This window comes from Neofelis nebulosa, chromosome 3, assembly GCF_028018385.1.
Source record: "Neofelis nebulosa isolate mNeoNeb1 chromosome 3, mNeoNeb1.pri, whole genome shotgun sequence".
Lineage (NCBI taxonomy): Eukaryota > Metazoa > Chordata > Mammalia > Carnivora > Felidae > Neofelis > Neofelis nebulosa.
This window is the reverse complement of record NC_080784.1, coordinates 45,571,795-45,594,354: the sequence shown is the minus strand read 5'-3', so window position 1 is coordinate 45,594,354 and position 22,560 is coordinate 45,571,795. Positions and strand designations below refer to the sequence as shown.

General features: G+C 36.5%; 1 protein-coding gene across 7 annotated transcripts in view; it reads right to left on the bottom strand.

Moving 5' to 3' along the window:
• The window catches only part of NSD3 (nuclear receptor binding SET domain protein 3), a 119,081-nt gene extending 96,521 nt beyond the window's left edge, over positions 1 to 22,560 (bottom strand). For 4 of the 7 annotated variants that reach the window (XM_058720662.1, XM_058720664.1, XM_058720665.1 and 1 more), the window contains exon 1: positions 6,535 to 6,699. The gene's annotated coding sequence lies outside the window, so the exon portion shown is untranslated. Of the gene's footprint in view, positions 1 to 6,534; positions 6,702 to 22,422 lie in introns of those variants that run through there. The other 3 variants (XM_058720661.1, XM_058720663.1, XM_058720660.1) reach the window with 3 other exon arrangements.

The window sequence follows — 22,560 nt, the reverse complement described above, 5'->3', positions numbered from 1 at the left end:
AAATAAGAATGGTATGGAAAACTGCTTCTCCATGTAGAAAAAAAATTAGATCCTTACCATACAGGATACCAAGTCCAGGTGGATTAAAGACCAAATATAGAAAGTAAAACTTACAAACTTTTAAAGAATAAACAAAAACATTAAACAGGAGATCTTTACAAACTCAAGGTGGAAGGATTTCTTAAAATACACAAAGAGTTTAAGTGATTAATAAAATCAACAATCTTAATTTTAACAAACTGTATGTCAAAGATACAACATAAGTGAAAAGATAAGCCCCCCAACTGGGAGAAGATAAACGTAATGCATAAAAGAAAGCTGGATTCCACCCTCAAACTTTCTTCCAAATCTACCCAATTCTTGCTATGTTCACTGGCTCTGCCTTATCATTTTTCATCTGGATTAGAGTATCAACTTCCAAATTGTTCTTCCTGCTTCCCAAGTCGTTCACCTCCAATCTGTTCTCTATAGCACTGACAGTATTTAAAAAGAAAAACAAACAAACAAAAAAAACCCTCAAATTTAATAACCTCTCATGACTCTCCATGCCTTAGGATAAAATCCAAACAGCAGAAGACCCTTCTTGATTTGCCTACTTGTCCGGCCTCCTCTCCTGCTGCTGCAGCTTTCCCACCTTGCTCTCCATCATTCTAGCATCTTCTCTGTCATCTACTCATGCTTGAAGATTCTATTCAGATGTGTTAAAATACTCCAAGAAGCTTTTCCAGATCACCTCTCACACATCACACACACTTTGAAGCCAGGCCAAGTACCCTCTTCTGCTGGCATAGCATCCCTACCTATACTTTACTTAATACACTTTAGCACTTAATACACTTTAGCACTTAATACACTGTAAAGGGCTATTTTAACCTACAGGAAGTGTGTGTGTGTGTGTGTGTGTGTGTGTGTGAGAACATGATGAAATGAAATGAAATGAAATGAAATGAAATGAAATGAAATGAAATGAAATGAAAACATTTGTGAAAGAAATAATGGTAAAACAACATTTTATCATATTGATTCTGGATACCAGCTGCTGTCTGTTAACTACCCTCTGTGGGCTGAGGCGATTTGGGGCCAAGGTTCATACCAGCTCCTCCTTCCTTCCCATTCTGGTGCTACTGCAATGGGAAGGAGAACAAAAGCTGCAGCCAGATTGTCCCCACTCCAACCTATACAGGCTTCTCTAATAAAAGAAATATTTATTGAGCATCTACTGTTTACCAGACACTGGGCTCAGCACTAAAGTTACAGGGATGAAAATTCAGACATGGCTCCTGCGATTGTACAGTTACATTATTACTGGAGAGAGAAAAGCAATAAAGGGCAAGTGCTGGAGAATAGGCTCAGAAATTGCTCCCGGTAAGATTCACTTATTCATTTCACATCAAATACTCATATTATGTTTAGTCTTGAGTACTAGAGATAAAAGATGAGCAAGACAGAGTCACTGATAACAGAAAGGGACAAATGCCTGGATGGCAAAAGAAAATGCCCAGGGTTAAGAAGCTGTGGGATGTGGGAGAGGATCTAGGGACTTCAGATATTTCCAGACTTATGGGAAAAAAGTCCTAACCTGTGGAAAAGGAGGGGAGTGCCTTTGCAATACCTACATTAACCATTATCTAAAAGGGTTTCAGCTAAGAACTTTCTTGGCTTCTTGGGTGCCTGACTGTCTCAGCTGGTGGAGCACACAACTCTTGATCTCAGGGTTATGAGTTTGAGTTCCATGTTGGGTGTAGAGCTTACTTAAAAAAAATAAAACTTACTTGGCCTCTTAATAGCATAGCTTCCAAATATCTAGATTATTAGAAGAATCTTTCTTGATATGTTACAAAACTAAATTATAAGCATGTAATGAAACTCCATAATTTAGGGAAATAAAAACAACTCAGATGCCAGACAATATGGAAAGACTGGAAGTCTATATTAAGGACAGTGGCCTACTTCATCTCTGAATCTCCAGGCTAACTACAGTGCCTGACTCATTATCAATAAAGAAATCAACTGTAAACAGAAGGGAGTATCACAGTAAAGGGCCACAGAATTGGCTTGACAATGTAAATATTTTATTAAAAAGTTTTTTTAATGTTTATTTATTTTTGAGAGGTGTGGGGCACAGAGAGGGAGGCACAAAATCTGAAGCAAGCTCCAGGCTCTGAGCTGTCAGCACAGAGCCCGATGCGGGGCTCGAACCTACGAACCATGAGATCATGACGTGAGCTGAAGTCAGATGCTTAAACAACTGAGCCACCCAGGTGTCCCTGTAAATATTTTAATATGAGCTATAACCTCTAACTAGTATTAGTGAAATACCACAGGCTGTTTGTTAGGAGCATGCATTTAGAACTGACTGTACAAATTTGCTTTTTCCTTCTTAAGAAAGGTCACGAATTAGGCTAGAAAGTACCTGCACTCTGATTATATGTCCACATAAAACCAAACTAGCAGCAGGTTATCAGATCACTAAGAGGAAAACACAACAAAACAAAATTTGCCCCAATTATTTTTAAATGTTTTCAAAAGTTACTTTGTAATCTTACTATATTTTATCAAGTAATCTTTTCAACGTTTGTTTTTTTTTTTTTTTTTTTTTTTTTTTTGGGACAGAGAGAGACAGATCATGAATGGGGGAGGGGCAGAGAGAGGGAGACACAGAATCGGAAACAGGCTCCAGGCCCTGAGCTGTCAGCACAGAGCCCGACGTGGGGCTCGAATTCACAGACCGTGAGATCATGACCTGAGCCGAAGTCGGCCGCCTAACCGACTGAGCCACCCAGGCGCCCCTCAAGTAATCTTTTCATCAGATCAGAATAGAAGACATTTTATTAAGTGCTAGAAATACAGTATATAAACACATCACACAAGAGTCACTGACTGACAAGAGATTTTTTCCCCCAGGAAACTAAATATTTACACAACCGTATTTAATATGAAACCCACTACCATGAATCTAGTAATTCTACAGGTGTATATAAACTATTAACATATTAGGGATATTTTTCAAAGCAGTAGGTATATAATGAAATGAATCTGTTTTTTGTTTCAGTGTATAAAAACTGCAGTCACTACTAATGATATTAAGAGAAACTATCATAACATTATCATCACTGAGCATAATACATAAGAAGAATCTAGAACTCTAATAAAATGACTTTCCTTTTTTTTTTTTTAAATCATGTACAGACTAACACAAAGCCTGTATTAAAACAAAATCAGTTTACATTAGAATGCCCAGCTATATTTGAGGTGTCTTTGAGTAACTTCAACATTCTGAGAACTGCCAAATGTGTTCAGATATCTGAAATTCATGTTTATCTTTAATTTCCAAGGCAAAGGATAGCAGTGCCATCTTTCATCATGGAAAAAGCAACCAACCAACAAAACCAAACCATGTTGACCCTCGAACAACATGGTAGTTAGGGGTGCTGACACCCAGTGCAGTCCAAAATGTGCATATAACTTTTGACTCACCAAAAACTTAATTACTAACAGCTGTTGACCTTACCACAACATAAACATACATTTTGTATGTTATACATATTACATACAGTATTCTTACAATAAAATAAGCTAGAGAAAAGAAAATGCTAAGAAAACCAAAAGGAGGGGGGCGCCTGGATGGCTCAGTGGGTTAAGCGGCCAACTTCGGCTCAGGTCATGATCTCACGGTCTGTGAGTTCGAGCCCTGCATCGGGCTCTGTGCTGACAGCTCAGAGCCTGGAGCCTGTTTCAGATTCTGTGTCTCCCTCTCTCTGACCCTCCCCCGTTCATGCTCTGTCTCTCTCTGTGTCAAAAATAAATAAAAAACGTTAAAAAAAATTTTTTAAAAAGAAAACCAAAAGGAGAGAAAATACATTTGCAGAACTAGATTTATCAAAAAAATCTGTGTACAAGTTGGCCTGCACAGTTCAAACCATGTTGTTCAATGGTCAACTGTACTTCAATTCTAGAAGAAGTACTAGGTACTTTTTTTTACATTTTGTTAATTGTTGTATGCTTATCCCTTAGTGCAGTAAGTAAATGAGAAAGACTGCTAAATGAAATACAGAGATGACAGAAAAATCGCATCTCGGCCTTTTGGCTAAGATCAAGTGCAGAGATGACAGAAAAAAACAAAGAAAATTATAACTGTTGTTTTACTAAATACTCATTTCCAACCAAGTAATGAAGACAGAAGAAAATACATTTTAACTATCAAAATATAGTCAAAAGTACAGCCCCAAATCACAGCATTAGTGTTTGCTGTAACAGGATTTCACCTTCATAATCTAATTATGCAGGTAATTTTAATGTGTAAACCTTCTTTGGAAACTTCATCAAACTGCTGTGTTATACTAATCTCTAAAATTATTAACATTTCTCAAGAGCCAAATATGAGTTACCAAATCAAATTTGGTCTTTAGTATCTAGGCTTTCTGTAACTCACTGATTAAGAAGTGACCCAAAATTCAAATATATGACTGAGAACTAGACTAAGAAGGCAATACATTTATCAATGAGTTCACACTGTGAAACAAGATTTCTCAACCTTAGCACTACTAACATTCTGGGCCAGGTAATTTATTGTGGAGGACTGTCATGTGCATTGTAAGATGCGTGATAGCCTCCTGGCCTCTGCCCACTAGATGACAGTAGAACCATCTGCCAGTACTAAGAATCAAAAAATATTTGTCTCCAGACTTTGCCAAATGTCCCCTTGGATGCAAAATCACCCCAGGGTTGAAAACTACTACCCTAAAATGATGTTCACTGAAATGTAAATGTTTACTATCTCTGAATGGAATTATGGATACATTCTGTTCTTTTTTGCTTTATCTTTTGCTTTTCTGTATTTTCTAAAATGAGTATAAAAGTTTCAATACGTTTTACAAAAGAAAAAATACAATTCACTAATTATTAATCAAGGAAATACTCATTTATTCAGTTTGTACCCTAGTTTTTAATGACTAGTATGCACAGATGTTTTCCCAAATATGAAATGTTTCTGAGTATTCAAAATGTTTAACAAAAAAAATTCATCTCAGAATACACCCAGATTTTAATCTATATAAGGATTTCTTGAAATTTCAAATGAAAAATACTTTAAAGATGCTTTAAGTGAAACAGGATCATTTACTGAGCACTTTTGATGTGATGTCCCAAGTGCTTGGCAAGAATTACAACATTTAACCCTCAGAAAAGCTAAAGTGAATGTTAGCATCTCCATTTCACAGATGAGGAAACTGAAAAACAGCTTAGGTGTCTTGTCCAAGGTCCCACATATAATAAGTGATAGAGCTGGGAGTCAAACCCAGGCAATCTTACTTCATGACCTGCACTCTTTACCACATGCTATACTCACTGACCATTAAACCACTTTCTGTCATGTCTGTATTAATTTATTTATTTTTTTTTATTTTTTTTTATTTTTGGGACAGAGAGAGACAGAGCATGAACGGGGGAGGGGCAGAGAGAGAGGGAGACACAGAATCGGAAACAGGCTCCAGGCTCTGAGCCATCAGCCCAGAGCCTGACGCGGGGCTCGAACTCACGGACCGCGAGATCGTGACCTGGCTGAAGTCGGACGCTTAACCGACTGCGCCACCCAGGCGTCCCATGTCTGTATTAATTTAGAAAGGCAATGCTTACTGCTTCAGAAAACATCCCTTGTTACTATAATTAACAAAATCAGTATCTTCAACTTGCACAGAGGCTGTGATATAATAATGCCCCCCCCCCCACATGCCCACATCCTAACCCCTAGAACCTGTGAATGTTACCTTATGTGGTAAAAGGGACTTTGCACACGTGATTTAGGATCTTACCAATGGAGAGAGCATACTGGATTATCTAGCTGGGGCGAACGTAATGACAAGGATCCTTATAAGTGAAAAGGGGAGGGAGAAGAGGCCGGAAGACACTACACTTCTGGTTTTGAAAGTAGAGAAGGGGACCAGAAGCCAACGAATGCAGGCAGCCTCTGTAAGCTGGGAAAAGGCAAGAAAACAGATTCTTCCCCTAGAGACTCCAGAGGAATACAACCTTACTGATGTCTTGATTTTAGCCCTGAGAGACCCATGTTGGACTTCTGACATCCAGAAGTATGTGATAGTAAATTTGTTGTTTTAAATTTCGTTTGGCATCTAGGTGTGACATCATTTGTTAGAGAGGCAACAGGAAACTAATAGAGTCTTCTCTGAAAGCATTTCCACTCACTTTGTTGTCCTTAGTTCCACTAACATCCCTATAAAGCACAAACAGGGAGGAGGGGAATTACCATAGATCCATTAACCTAAGATTTGGAGAATCTGAAACAGAAATATCACTTTAAAAAGTCTTACCCTATTACAACACAAATATTCCTGTGTATGGATACAAATATAGTAATGTGACCTACAATTTGTCCCTGGACAGCCAGAAAAAGCCATTAGATTTAAATTGCTGGTAGGGTGTGGCTGCCACCTTTTATACATGCAGAAGAAAGGAAATGGCAGTAAAGCCATTCCCAGACAGGACACAATGTTATAGGTTGTTTTATTACGAAAATACTGTTTTTAAGATCTTCAATTTCTGGCAACTAAAATCACTGGGCCACACTGGATTTTGTGACCGATTTTCACAAAAATATGTAGAGGGAGGTGGAGAAAATCTGCACTAATAAAGATAGCACTCTGGTAAGAACCATATTTTAAAATTCTGTTAAACATAAATGAACAAGTTAAAAAAGAAAAGCCTCACATCCAAAAATACTACATTAAGCCAATATGTAGTGATGAATAACCTCTGATGAATAACCTCTAAGTGGAAATGTATTTTGTAAAGGTAAAATAATAAGTTCCCTAAATAAAAAGGCTTTCATTCACATCTTAAAACACTGTTTAGCTATTTAAGAGTACGTATAGAAATAAATAGTAAAAATAAAATCCTTTCCACACTTACCTTGTTGACATTTTAAAATTAGAAATTAAATCACCTAATTTACTGTAAAAGAATATTTGATTTCCAACAACTTGGAGATAACTCAAATCAGTATTAGCCAAATACTGCTTGTATCAGTTAAAGCGCCTATGTCTGCTACCCAGCGATGTTCATTCATAGATCATAAGTCAAAACATACTGGAAAATCAGGAGCAGGTAGTTCTCCTACCATTTCAGCCAATGGTATATAAATGACTCTGAGTAAACCCCTTCATCTCTAAGAAGTTATGAAATGAGGCTGAATACTCAAAAACTGACCGTGTAAATATTTTCTCACTTTTTCCTTCCATTTTGTCAACTCTATGATGTTTTTATGTGGATGAGATTTATTTAGTACATGTATGTATGCCTAGACAAAAGCTTGTTTTAAAATTTTTTTAATGTTTTTATTTATATACTTGTTTATTTATTTATTTAGAGATAGAGAGTGAGCAGGGGAGGGGCAAAGAGAGAGGGAGACAGAATCCCAAGCAGGCTCCGCAGCATCAGCACATGAGATCACAACCTGAGCCAAAATCAAGAGTTGGGCACTTAACCAACTAAGCCACCCAGCGGCCCTGACAAAAGCTTGTTTTTAAGATAAGAGTTCACAGGGGCGCCGGGGTGGCTCAGTCAGTTAAGCGTCCGACTTTGGCTCAGGTCATGATCTCACAGTTCGTGAGTTTGAGCCCCATATCGGGCTCTATGCCGACAGCTCGGAGCCTGGATCCTGCTTTGGATTCTGTGTCTCCCCTTCTATCTGCCCTTCCCCCACTCGTGCTCTGTCTCTCTGTTTCTCAATAGTAAATAAACGTTAACAAATTTTAAAAATAAATAAATAAAATAAAAGTTCACAGAGAAACATTTCTATACAAAATCATTCTAAATTAATCACTTTAGGGGCACCTGGCTGGCTCAGTTGGTGAAGTGTCAGTTTAAGGTCATGATGTCATGGTTCGTTGAGTTGGAGCCCCACATCAGGCTCTGCACTGTATCAGTGTGGAGACTTAAGAGAAGTCTCTCTCCCTGTCTCTGAGCCCCTTCCCCACTTGCTGTCTCTCAAAATAAATAAACTTAAAAAAAAAATAATTACCTTAAATTACCTACACCAGCATCACTAAGATAATCAAAAGCTGAGTCTCACCTTGCCTATTCCCAGACTCCAACTGGCATGTTATTCCAAATATTTATCTTATTCTTCACAGAATCCTTTGTTTTGTTTTGTTTTGTTTGTGAAATGGTTCATTACTGAACACCAACTATACAGCAGATCTTGTTCTAGCTCTGGGAAATCAAAGGAAATAAGATTCTAGTCTCATGGAGCTTAAAGCAGAAAATTTCAGATAGTGATAAACTACTATAAAACAGGGTAATAGGATACAATGACTGAGGGGCTAGCCTGATTTAAAAAAAAAAAAAAAGGCTTAACAATCAAAACCAGGAATTAGTTATATAGAAAGATTTAAAGAAGACAAAGTGAAGAGGTGATCATTAGGCATATCTTTTATTTCAATTTCTCTTTGTTTCAGAGACTTCTGAGATATGGCAATAGCAAAAAAATTTAATAATAATTTAATCAAATGTTCCATGTAACATGAAAAGTTTAAGTTTGAAATCTTATTTAACCGTAACTATTCCAGAATACTACAGAAATAAAATTATTCTGTTGGTTGGCAGTCTATAGTCACTTAATTGAATCAATTAAAAGAATTTTTAAAAACACGTTAGCTTTCAAATAGCTATTACTAAGTTGTTTTCTATGACTAGATTTATTCACTAAGACACTGAGTATTTTGGAAAAATGAGATTTTAAAACCCGACCCCACAAAAATACACAAATAGACTGCAAGAGCAAATAATGTGAAAAATATGTCCACCTCTACTTAATTCTTTCCTTTATTAAGAATATCTAAACCTGGGGCACCTGGGTGGCTCAGTTGGCTAAGCATCCAAGTCCTGGTTTCAGCTCAGGTCATGATCTCATGTCTCCGGAGTTCAAGCCCCAAAATGGGCTCTGTGCTAACAGTGCAGAGCCTGCTTGGGATTCTCTCTCTCTCCCTCTCTCTCACAATAAATAAACTTTTAAAAAGTTTTTTAAAAAATATTTTTAAAAAATGTCTCAATCGGTGCTAGCCACATGTGGCTATTTAATTTTAAACAAATTAAAATTAAATAAAATTTATCAAGTACATTAGCCACATTCTAATTGTTCAATATCCATATGTGGCTAGTGGCTGCCATGTTAGACAACACAGCTATAAAGCATTTCATCATCACAGAAAATTCTTTTTTTTTTTTTTTAATTTTTTTTAAACGTTTTTATTTATTTTTGAGACAGAGAGAGACAGAGCATGAACGGGGGAGGGTCACAGAGAGAGGGAGACACAGAATCTGAAACAGGCTCCAGGCTCTGAGCTGTCAGCACAGAGCCCGACGCGGGGCTCGAACTCACAGACTGTGAGATCATGACCTGAGCCGAAGTCAGACACTCAACTGACCGAGCCACCCAGGCGCCCCCATCACAGAAAATTCTATTGGACAGTGCTGATATAAACTATTTTTCAAAAAAAAATTATTTTTCATATTTGAACTAAACAAAAATATTCCAAAGAAGCTTATAAAAATAAGGTTAATCATAAACTTTTTACTTTTTTTTAAATGTTTACTTATTTTGAGAGAAAGAGAGCGAGTGAGCAGGAAAGAGGCAGAGAGGGAGAGAGAGAATCCCAAGCAGGCTCTGCACTGTCAGGGCAGATCCCGATGTGGGGCTCTAATTCACAAACTGTGAGATCATGACCTGAGCCAAAATCAAGAGTCAGATGTTCAACTGACTAAGCCACCCAGGCGCCCCAGTCATAAACTTTTTAAAGGAATGGGTGAGTAGTACTGTGAAGCCAGAAAGAAGTCACATAAGAGGTTTAGTAATCAGATCTATATTCTAGAATAAGACAGACTGAGATAAGTCTGGGATAAGCAAAAACGTACTCTGACATCCGTCTTTCGTAATGAGACTTGAATTTTAACTCTGATTCTACCTCTTTTAGCTGTATGAATTCTGAGGGATACAGAATTAGGCTTTTGTGTATATCTAATAGCAGAGGTTAAAAATCAGATGATCCAGATAACCTGAAAAGACCCCAAACAATGGAAAATGGGCTGTGACTCCTCCTAGTTATCAATAAATAGGTGTACAGTTTGGATTTTCATGCTGACAGAAATACACGTGGTTTAAAAAAATTAACTTTAAGGTCTTACCTAACATTAACATTACATAAAGATGTTCATTATTTGAAAGAGCAAACAATTATATGAAATTGACAACCAATATCTATTTACATAAATAAAATTTTAGGGGGTAAAATCAGCCCCATATTTCTTTCTACCATATTTCTTTCTACCAAATTCTCTAAGTAAATAATAAAGATGCATTACAGAAGTGGCACATTTTCTTCTAATTTTTATTTTAATTTTTCTGAGTCTATACTACCAATAAAAGAGCAACACTATTTTTAAAAGTGTAACTGTATTACCCCACAATCTGTTTAACTACAGTGTTACTGCCAAAAATATTTTCTGAAATTTTCACTTAAGAATTTTCCACAAAAAATGTGTGGATAAGGGTCAAGGATATTTTAATATCCTGTATTAGGAAGTGACCTGCATGAAATAAAACACAATTAACTAATGAAATACAAACAAAACAAAAAAACCCCACCCTATATTGTATTTCAATGAACTAATAAGTGTGTCATTGAATACAATTATACAAATTTCATTGACTATGATTTCATTGTTATACAATAGTTTAGGATGCTTTGTAGTTCTTATTTTTTCCTGACTAAACCTCAGTACTATTGAATTGCCTATACCAATATAAAACTTACTAGTAATATACCATATTTCCCTTATCTACTTGGTTTAACCTCAATGGTCTTCACTTTGTTCTTGACCCCACCCGGCACAGCAGACACGGTATTAACACTTGAAGAAAATTTAGATTATTTTCCAATCCCTTCCATCAAGGGTATTGACTCATACTGAAAATTACTACAAAATAAGTAACTCCAATCAGTCATCTTGCTCCATGCACTATGAAATCTAGTAAACTAACAAGTTCATCCACATATTTTCCTACCTCTTTCACCAACAAACTTTTAAGTTATAGTAAAATGATTTGAGATTGGTTCTCAAAATTTTGTAAATGTTCAAATTTGACTTTACCTTGTATTCTCCATTCACCACAGCAAGACAAAAAGAGAATGCATCACAGAACTGATATGTGGTTTTTAAAATACTAAGTAACTTATTATAATATCTAAAATAGTAATTTACTAAGTTTATCTTTCCTATAAAGACCAGTTTTTGGTTTTTGGTTCATCAGGTTTATCACTTTAGTATTTTAGGATCAATTGTAGTCAACATTCCATTTCAAAATAAGCAATAAAAGTTAGAACAGGGGCGCCTGGGTGGCATGGTCGGTTAAGCGTCCGACTTCGGCTCAGGTCATGATCTCACGGTCTGTGAGTTCGAGCCCCGCGTCGGGCTCTGTGCTGACAGCTCAGAGCCTGGAGCCTGTTTCAGATTCTGTGTTTCCCTCTCTCTCTGCCCCTCCCCTGTTCATGCTCTGTCTCTGTCTCAAAGATAAATAAACGTTAAAAAAAAAATTAAAAAAAAAAAAAAAGAACATAAGACACTTCATACCATATACTCAAATTTTACACTATCAGCTATTTGCTGAATCAGAACACTAAGCATTGGTGAAGCTATAGCCACCATGCTGTTGTAATAACAACAGTGGAAGTAAATTTGGACTGGAAAGTTAACTTCATGTTCGTACTTGTACCAGCATGAATTCTTACAACTGGGAAACACTCACATAACCCATGCAAAGATTCTATTCAAGTATTAGTTAACATTCACTTTTAACTTCTTTGAAACTGAGTTTAGGCCAGATGAATTCATTTCTTCATCTATTAAACATGGGACTAAAGTCTAGTTCATTTTGCAAATATTATTTTTCTTATATTAAAAAAAAGTCATCGGGGCACCTGGGTGGCTCAGTCTGTTAACTCTCTGACTTTGGCTCAGGTCATGATCTCGAGGTTCATGCGTTCAAGCTCTGCATGGGGCTCTGTGCTGACAATTTGGAGCCTGGAGCCTGCTTTGGATTCTGTGTGTCCCCCTCTCTTTGTCCCTCCCTGCTCATGTTCTCTCTCTCTAAATAAACATTAAAATAATTTTGGGGGGCACCTGGGTGGCTCGTCAGTTGAGCGTCTGACTTCGGCTCAGGTCATGATCTTGCACTCCACCTCAAGCTCTGTGCTGACAGCCCAGAGCCTGGAGCCTGCTTCAGATTCTGTGTCTCCCTCTTTCTCTGCCCCTCCCCCACTTCTCTCTCTCTCTCTCTCTCTCTCTCTCTCTCTCTCTCTCTCTCTCTCAAAAATAAATAAAAATGTTAAAAAAATTTTTTTAAGTCATTAATTATCAGCTATATGCCTGGTCCGATTCCAGGTACACTCTAGCAGTTCTAATTTGGATCACTATAACTCCAAAAAGTAGATATTTTCATCTCCAGGGATGACAACACTGAGCCTTAGTTGTTAAGGTGGGACTCTTGCCCTATACTCCACAGGCCCATGGAGTTGGGGGGAAAAAAAAAAAAGATGTTTTGTTAAATGGCTTAAAGCAAACAGAATGACAGAACAACTTTCAGGGTGAAGGTCACTTAAGCAAAGCAAACCTCTCTTAATAAAAAGAAAACCATACTTTCTTTAGGGTGACAAGTTTGCTATAGTTAATTATACAGGTATAGCACACTTTCTATAGCCATTTTCTAAAATAAAATGTTTCTAAATAAAATTTGAATGAAAAGAAACATATGTTAAACCATATACAACACTCTCTCAAAAAGGCATCTTGACTGGAGAATGATTTTATAATTTTTGAAAAATCTGCCACATACTTTGTTTCATAAACTTAAACTCTGTATGTCAGGATTTCTGAACATAGGATATGAGCATCTTCATCAGTAACTTTCTAAACTCACTCATAAACGGATATAAAGTGTGTGTCAGTCAATTATATCTCAATAAAGGTGGAACTAAAATTTGGGGATGCCTGGGTGGATCAGTCTGTTAAGCCAGCTCAATCTCAAGGCTCACGAGTTAGAGCCCTGCATTGGGTTCTGCGCTGCAAGCATGAAGCCTGCTTCAGATCCTCTGTCACCCTCTCTCTGCTGCTCCTCTGCTCGTCTGTTCTCTCTTTCTCAAAAATAAATATTAAAAAAAAAAAAAGCTGGAAATAAAATTTAAAAAAATAAATGGTGATCACAAAGAAAAAATATGTTATCACATAAATGATTGTGTTATTATATATTTGCACTACACTTTAAAAACCACAAATTTAACAAAGCCTTTCTGATATTGCTGGGAGTTTAAACTAGCTCAAAATTTTCTGGAAATGCTCTAAAATTAATTGTGGTGATGACTGCACAATTCTACAAATATACTAAAAAATGCTGCATTGTATACTTTAAGTGGGTGAATTGTATGGTATGTGAATTATTTCTCAACAAAACTGTTATTTAAAAAAACCCTTCTGGAGAACAAACTGGCAATACGTGTTAAAAGCCTTTGAAATGTTCGTATCTATTACGTAATTCTATTTCTAGGAATCTGTTGTAAGGAAATAATCACAGTCATAAAGGTTTTTGTTTTTTAATGTATAAGGATGTTCATCAAATCATAATATCCCAAAAGTGCAAACTACCTAAAATACCATCAATAGAAGAATGGTAAACAGATATGGCATACCCATACAATGAAATTAAATGTCAATTCAAAAAATCACATTCTCAAAAAATTAATTTCATAATAAACCATGTTACCAAAATAATATTAATGTACAACTGCAGTTTGTTAAAAAATACATAGATGCATAAGAGAAAACACTGGAAAGATATAGAACAAAATGTCAATAGTTACTTCCAACTGGCAGAATTTCAAGTGATCTTAATCTTCTCTATATCTGACTAGTCTTCAATTTCTCTACAATAAAAATCTTTTCATAAGTTAAACATAAGTGTTATTTTTAAACTAGTAGCCACTTTGAAAAGTACAAATTTTCCATTAAAAAATCGGGGCGCCTGGGTGGCGCAGTCGGTTAAGCGTCCGACTTCAGCCAGGCCACGATCTCGCGGTCAGTGAGTTCGAGCCCCGCGTCAGGCTCTGGGCTGATGGCTCAGAGCCTGGAGCCTGTTTCCGATTCTGTGTCTCCCTCTCTCTCTGCCCCTCCCCCGTTCATGCTATGTCTCTCTCTGTCCCAAAAATAAATAAAAAACGTTGAAAAAAAAAAAATTTAAAAAAAAAAAAAATAAAAACAGGGCCATCAGCATTTCTCACAAGTATTATGTGTGTGCATGTATGTATATGTGTCCAATAACTTAATTAATGCATTAACCTCATAGTTTAAAACCTTAACTAATTCTATCCCCAATAAAATGAATTCTAATGATCCACGCTTAATTTTACAGGTGGTAACACAGAAACCACGAGCTGGCCAAAAGCGTATTAACTCTACTTCATACACAAAGCCAAACTACCTAATCTAGGTTTAAAACATTATATCAAATCACATTTGCTTCCACATCTAGGAAAACTCAACATGTATGTTCATTTCAAGATTTAAAATAATTACTTATCATCTTTGCTAGGGGAAAATTAGCCAGAATAAAAAAGAACAACATTCTACGGCATTACAGGAAGGAATTCAAGGGTATGGTAAAGCACAGCAAAAAGTTTCTCATCACAACCAAATATGAAATACTATGTGCTAACGTATTTGGATTCTGCAGAAATCATTAAAGAAAGCTTAAAAAGTAACAAAATTACAATAACCAAATAAAGGTTTTACTTTATGTACGTAGATATGTTCCAAAAATGTGTTCCAAAAATGTCTTTTCCAAAGTCCACATTGCAGAATTTTATGCAAGTATACTGTATGTAACAGGTAGTCAGAAAGGAAAAAAATTCAATTTTCTCTGTTATCAAAATCCTCGAAAATCAACATTTAACACTTCCAAACATATAAGAAAACAGTCTGCTAAGACAAAGAAGCACCCTCAAGTAAGTTTCTTCAGTTTCAAAAAAATTTGATTCACCTAGACCAAATACAGAAAAGATAAGAATCAAAAGGTATCAAGGATGAAGTGTCAAAATAGAATGTCACTACTGATTACTTCTCAGGTTAATACTTCTTGAATAGTTATATTAATGTGAAAGCAAGAGAGTCAAAGCAGTTTTTATAAAATAAGATACTTAACTTAGGATATTATAAATAGCTCAAATTTGATATTTTCTAAGCAAAAATCATTGTTAGAGTTTGCATATTAATCTAAAAATCAGTAGTCATTAAATTCTACAAAAAACTGTAAGAGATGAACTCTGAAAAAAAACACTTTGTGTAAAATGGCATGATTCTTATAGAATTTAGTGTCATTTTTTGTTTCACATTCATTAATGTAGCACTAAGATTTCAAATCACTAAATGACTACACTGGTAGGAAACTTGTTTTTAATTGCCTAGATAACCCTTTTGATAATAACAGTAACTGGTGATTCAGTTTTTACATTTCCTGACCCCTCATTATTAATTTTTCAGATTACTTTCAGCATACTGTTATCCTGAAAGTCCAACTACCATCAAGGCAATACCAACGAAACCAATGAAGCAGTCTCTGTAGTTTTCCTTAAAGGGTTTATTACCTGAGTGGTCACTACATAATGTTTACTTTCTAATTATTTGTTTGTACTGTACATTTAGGGGTTTTTTTTAATCTTTTTTTTTCAAGTTTGTTTATTTATTTTGAGAGAAAGAGAGTGAGAGGGACACAGAGAGAGAGAGAGAATCCCAAGCAGGTTCTGCACTGTCAGCACAAAACCAGATGTGCAGCTCAAACACACGAACCGTGTGAGATCATGACCTGAGCCAAAACCAGGAGTCAGACGCTCAACCAACTGAGCCACCCAGGTGCCCTGTACATTTAGGTTTTGTGCTTTTTTCTTTATATGTCATATTTCACAACTTAAAAGTTTAAAATTGTTTCTTTCTTAAGGTGTTTTATGTGTATGTGTTTAAATGTACAGTTTTCTTAAGACTCTATAGCTAAGAGATACTAGTTACACAAGACTCAACAGACACAATACTGTCTTGGCTACAGCCAAAATGCCACTAGTTAAAGGCAAGCCTCCATACAAGACTTCTTCATCTCAAATCAACTTGATAAACCAAGTTTTGTTTGACTCACAAAATGCCAGGAATACATACATTTCTTATATTTAAAATATCCATCTATGTACTTCAAGATGTATGTATATACATCATACAAAATTCAAAAAGCATGTTCCATGGTAGAAAAACGCTTTACTGTTATTTAATGTTTATCTATTAAAGTAAGGATAATGCAGGCTATGAAGAAAAAGTCAAGAAACACACATATTTTTTTTAAAGTGTCTTTTTTAAGTAAGCTCCACACTCAACGTGGGGTTTTGGAACTCACGACCCCAAGAGGGAGAGTCGCATGCTCTACTGACTGAGCCAGCCAGGCAACCCTAAAAAAAAATTTTAAGTAATCAGACAGAACTCTGAAAACCTTATTCTACCTAACACGCCAATCTACTTGGCCTAAGGATTTCCTGAAACCTCAATTTTCCCATCTTTATTATTTTTTTTTCAACGTTTTTTATTTATTTTTGGGACAGAGAGAGACAGAGCATGAACAGGGGAGGGGCAGAGAGAGAGGGAGACACAGAATCGGAAACAGGCCCCAGGCTCCGAGCCATCAGCCCAGAGCCTGACGCGGGGCTCGAACTCATGGACCGCGAGATCGTGGCCTGGCTGAAGTCGGACGCTTAACCGACTGCGCCACCCAGGCGCCCCATCAATTTTCCCATCTTTAAATTTGGGTTAAATAATTTTTATGCTTTCCAACTTCACATTTTAAAAACAAGTCCAGTTATCATGTAGGAATTCACTCAAACATCTTAGAAGATGGCATAAGTGCAAGGTACTATTAGATAATAAATTCATACATTTATACAGTTAAAATGTAAAGGATACAAAATGTTTTCATTTTCCCTTCACTTTCTCTTCAATGTATCTCTAAATCTACATGAAAAAAGGAACCCAGTAAATAAAAGAGTTACAGATCCACATCTTAATAAATTTAAAAATAAGTCAAGAATATTTTTCAAGGAGCTTTGCAAATTCAAAATCTCATCGATAGGCAGATATATTTTAGGAGTAATAACACATATCCATGTAGTAAGAACTGAACATTCTCTAAATTCACAAAATTTTAAATATGCCTTTACCTTTATTTTATGCCACACTGTGCACGCACAACATAATATGAAGTGTTTGAAAGTACTTACTAGGTACTTAGTAAAATCAACAATAAAAACCAAAACTAAACCTCTGTAAGCTTTTTAAAAACGTGTTGGGTAGTTGTAGTATAATCAATTTCTTAAATCTACCTTTGTTAACATTTATAAAAAGATTAGCCTGCAGAAATAAAGGTGACCATTCATTTAAAAACTCAAATGCTGGACATGTTGTTTATTAACAAAGGAATAAATCATCTTAGTTGCTCTTTCAAAAAATAACAGACTCTACTTTTTTTTTTTAAAGTAAAACTAAAAACAGCATTGTATCAAGAAACAAATTTTATAGACACCAAATTCTAAATCTTTTTAAGGCTTTGATAATTCTAATTTTTAAGTGTCTAAAACTGACTTTGTTTCAAAAGAATCCAATGAATAAGTATCCATGGTAACTTATTTTCTTCTTGACAAAAATAATTAAAAATAAAGTAATCAGTGGTGCCTGCTAAGATCTTTTAAAACTTGTTTTCAATGAGCTATATTTTAGCTCATTTTTAAAAACTTACTAGTGACTCCATTTTCTTTACAAGTTCCTTTCTAGGACCACGATGGGCCTCTTATTTTTTTCATTTCACTGCTATTTTATTTCATTGATAATTTTACTAAAATAGGAAAAATTCTGCCAAAACCATTTTGTTACCCAAAACACAAACTCTAAGATCCTTAGGGTTCATTTATGCATGTAAGAATGCTTTGTGCATATACTATATGTACAACATAGTGAACAAAGTATGAAAAAAAGAAACAAGATCCTTTGCCTCACTGCAACTTAATCCTTTTGCATTCATTATATTAAACGTGCCTAACCTTGAATATTCCCCTTCACCTTGAGCTTTTACAGAGAGCTCAAATACCTTCATAATAAATGAAGTAATGTGGTGTAGTATAAAGAGCCAGGTACAGATCTGTCACCAAAGGAACTTAACTTCCTTAGGCCTCTGTTTTCTCTCTTATAAAATAAAGTAGTTGGATTATATCTCTTCCATTTAAATTGGCTGTTAGGTACTTAATTCAGAAACTGCTATACTACTTACAATAGTAAAAATAGTTAACATCCTGTTAATCAATATTCCAAACAATAGAATACTACATGACCCTTTAAAAAAAAAAGTTGTAGGAGTGCCTGGGTGGCTCAGTCAGGTATGCGTCTAACTTCGGCTTGGGTCATGGTCTCAGAGTTTGTGAGTTCGAGCCTGGCACTGGGCTCTGTGCTGACAGCTCAGAGCCTGGAGTCTGCTTAGGATTCTGTCTCCCTCTCTCTCTGCCCCTCCCTATTCATGCTCTGTCTCCCTCTCTCTCAAAAAATTAAAAAAAAAATTTTTAATTAAAAACACTTGTAGATCAAATATGTGCTAATTTAAAAGGATGTCCCAGGTAGCCTATTAAAACACAAGAGCAAAAAACAAAAACAAACAAAAACCCCAAACACCACAATAGCAAATGCAGACAGTATGACCCATTTTGAATGTATTTTAAGACAGATATGTATGTACAGATATTTTCTAGAAGAAATAGAATATATAGAAAATATCTATAGATATTTTCAGAAGAAACTTCAAAATGGTTATTGGGGGAAATGGGGTGCTAACTTTTTTTTTTTTTTTTTTTTTACCTCTTAGCCTTTTATAATATTTGAAAAAAATTTACATAATGAACATGTATTATCTTTATAGTTTTTTTTATCTTTATAAATTTTTTAAAAGAAACTAAAAGACCTGCCGATCCAGGTTATATAATTAGAAAAGACCTGGATTCAAATACTGGCTTTGCTAGTTACCATCTGTGTGCTGTTAAGATACTTAACCTCAATTTCTCCATCTCTAAAAAGGAGTTGATAGTACCAACAACCTCATGCAACTGTTGGTAGGATAAAAGGAAATTATACGTGTAAGGCACTTAGCATAACATACTGTAAGAAGACAACTATTAGCAGCTTTGCTATAATTATTATAAATATCATAAACTTCAGAAACTGAGTGTCTTTAGAATCAGATTTGACAATTCACTCAAGGAGGACCATCTCAAAGGCAACCAATTTCCTTTACCCAAAATTGAATCAATCTGATTAGTATAGGAAAGAGCATATTTAGTAAGATTAAAAAAAAAAAAAAAGCTATCACAGGTAGCAGGTGGGCTGACAGACACGGTAATCACAGCAAAGTCTGGGTTTTAATTAATTATTATCTAACTAGAATAGCCTTCTTCATTATGTGGATACCTATCCAAAGAGCCAGAATACTCAATACAGCTAGTCAGGGGACCCTGCTTTTGACAAAATGCTGAATACATAGGAATACACTTTTTTAAAAAAATAATTCAAGCTTCCAACATGAGTTTTTTTCTTCTTTCAATATACAAGAATTTCTCATTTTCCTAAATTTATGGCAGTGATAGTTCATGCACACAATTTTACCAGTTAATTACAAATAACATGTCAACTGAGTGGAAGATATAAAAATGAGATCTCCATAAAAATTAATTCCAAAAAAGCATATTGAATAGTTTTTTTTGAGTGAAACTTTTCCTCACAGAATTTTTTAAAATTTGGGCTTAGGGGCGCCTGGGTGGCTGAGTCAGTTAAGCGGCCAACTTCAGCTCAGGTCACGATCCGGTGGTTAACGAGAGCCCCACATCAGGCTCTGTGCTGACAGCTCAGAGTCTGGAGCCTCCTTCGGATTCTGTGTCTCCCTCTCTCTGTTCCCTCCCCTGCTTGCACTGTCTGTCTGTCTGTCTGTCTGTCTCTCTCTCTCTCTCTCTCTCTCAAAAATAAATAAATAAACAAACATTAAAAATTCAGGCTGAATATCATCAAGTCAAAATACATCAAGTTTTGAATCTGGCCTTTAACTAAAAGTACTCTCATAAAGTATTACTCTAACAATATTCAATTTAATTTTTTCAACACACCAAGAACACCTCCTAAACTTCTATATAACAACTGAAAGGATATTGCATTAAGATAGATTAAATCAATATGCGGTACAACTGGTTTGAGTCCATCATATTACAATTTTAACACACCTTCCTGGTATTAGAGAATAGTTTCAAAATCAATATGATGGATTAAAGTTTGAATTACCCCAATTACAACTATAAAACAAAAATAAAAGGTCACACACACACATTTAATCCTTTTCAATAGGAAAATAAAATAGGCTCCACTTAACAATGTATCTACTGTAAGTTTGTCAGGATTTAAAACCTTTAGAACAGTAACCATTTCAAATTACACAAGCAGTTACATTTTAATACATTAAAGCGTTATTGTAGCTTTCCTGAGAGTAACCTGAAGTTCTCACCAAAAAACAAAAAAACCCCAAAAATCCGGCACTTCACTGAGGCTCTAAGAACTGCATGCCTACTTCATAGATCATTACACTGTGCTGAGCTGACATCTGGAGACTGTACTGACCTGTACCCATGAAGCAAAGAGAAGGGATGGAGGAGAGAGAGCGTATTAAAAGAAAAACACTTCTTAACACACCCGTCACCTAAGAGCATGAACTGTCGGTAACATCATTGTAAAATACACCTACTTCTAATTTTCCAACATTCAAAATACAGCAAGAACATAACCTACCACAAGCAGATCTTTCTACCCCTTCTCACCCCCACACAGTGCTTTGCCAAGAACACAAGCCCAAGAAAAATAACCAATGCAATTTCCTTGTTTACTTAAAGAATTTCAGAAAACATGTTGACTGCTTCCGAACCTTCTAAAACAAATGAATTTTCAACATTTAAGACTTTTTATGATCACATTTGAAATACGATAGCAATGATTCCTTCACCCAGTAAACATACAGTTCCAACTTTATAAAAAGGGTTAATTTTACACTGCAGTTCATTAGCATGCCTTGTTTGCAACCAGAAGGAAGAGGGAAAGGGGGTGGGGGGAGCAGCAAAACACACAAGATGGAAAACATCACTACCTCCTTTGGTGGTTATGAATAATTTTAAATTACCACAAGATGTATGGGAAGAGTTCATGAATAGAAAGAAAGGGGGTTGACAATCTGAACTGGCCCCTTCCACATTCATACTGCTGTCTGAGAGAAGGAATTTATTTACACTGCAGTGCCTGGCAGCAAACATGGCTGCCCCTACCCCCTTTAAATCCGAATAGTCTTCACTCCCTCAGCAAAACCATCAAATTATGGCCATGTCTCTGCTGTCTTGACACCATAACACTAACACATTTCCTCCTCCCTCAAAACAGTAAAACCCCACACCTCCTCATTTCACAATCACAACACTAGAACCACTAGCTTCTTCTACATTCTCTAGCCTTGAAAGAAAAGGCCCAGAATACACAGAAATATAGGAACAAAAGGCTTTCCCTTCCTTTAACAACCCCCTTCCCCTTCTTTTCCTCCCATTCTGTGATGCTTGGTCGATAGTTCTCATCCTTCTCAACATTCAGTGCATTTCCCTCCCTACGCCAATTCTAAGTCTTCCAGTTTCCTGAGTCTATGTCCTACCTTCCTATGCATCCTGTCTCAACAATTTATATCCCTTTTCCTAATCCACATTTTCCTTTACTTCCATCCCCTCGTTTCCTCTCTTGATGCCCCATTTCTCCATACAATTCTATCCCCTTCCCCCAGACTCTTCAAGTTTCCACACTGCACCCCCAAACCTAGTTCAGTTCACCCAGGTCTCTAATCTCCAAACCTAACTCTTCTTCTCGTTCCCTGCCCCTCCCCCGTTCCATCTTTATCCCCGCCCCCATCCCACCTTTACTCCCAATTCCCACCTCAGCGCCACTCCATCGCTCATCCCAATCCTACCTCCTCTGCCCCACCTCCCAATCTCCACACCCCCCACCTGGCCCTCTGCTCTTCCTACTGAGCTCCCCTCGAACCCTTTCTGGCCACCAGCTTGTCCTCCCATCCTTGTTAGGGTCGGTCTCTCTCTCTCTCTCTCTCTCTCTCTCTCTCTCTCCCCGGGTCCCATCCCTACGTCGCTCCCTCCTCGTCGTTCCCTCCTCAGCCCTTCCTTTCAGCACACACACATACACACACAGACGCATTAACTTTACCTTCAGTTTGTTCCATTCTAACCCCCCGGCCGTGTCAGTACGATCACAGGAGAGACACGGAGGCCCGGAGTGGGGCTGGGGTGCGGGCAGCCGCCGGGGCTGCGGGGGGAGGAGACGGAACCGAACTAGGCCGCATGA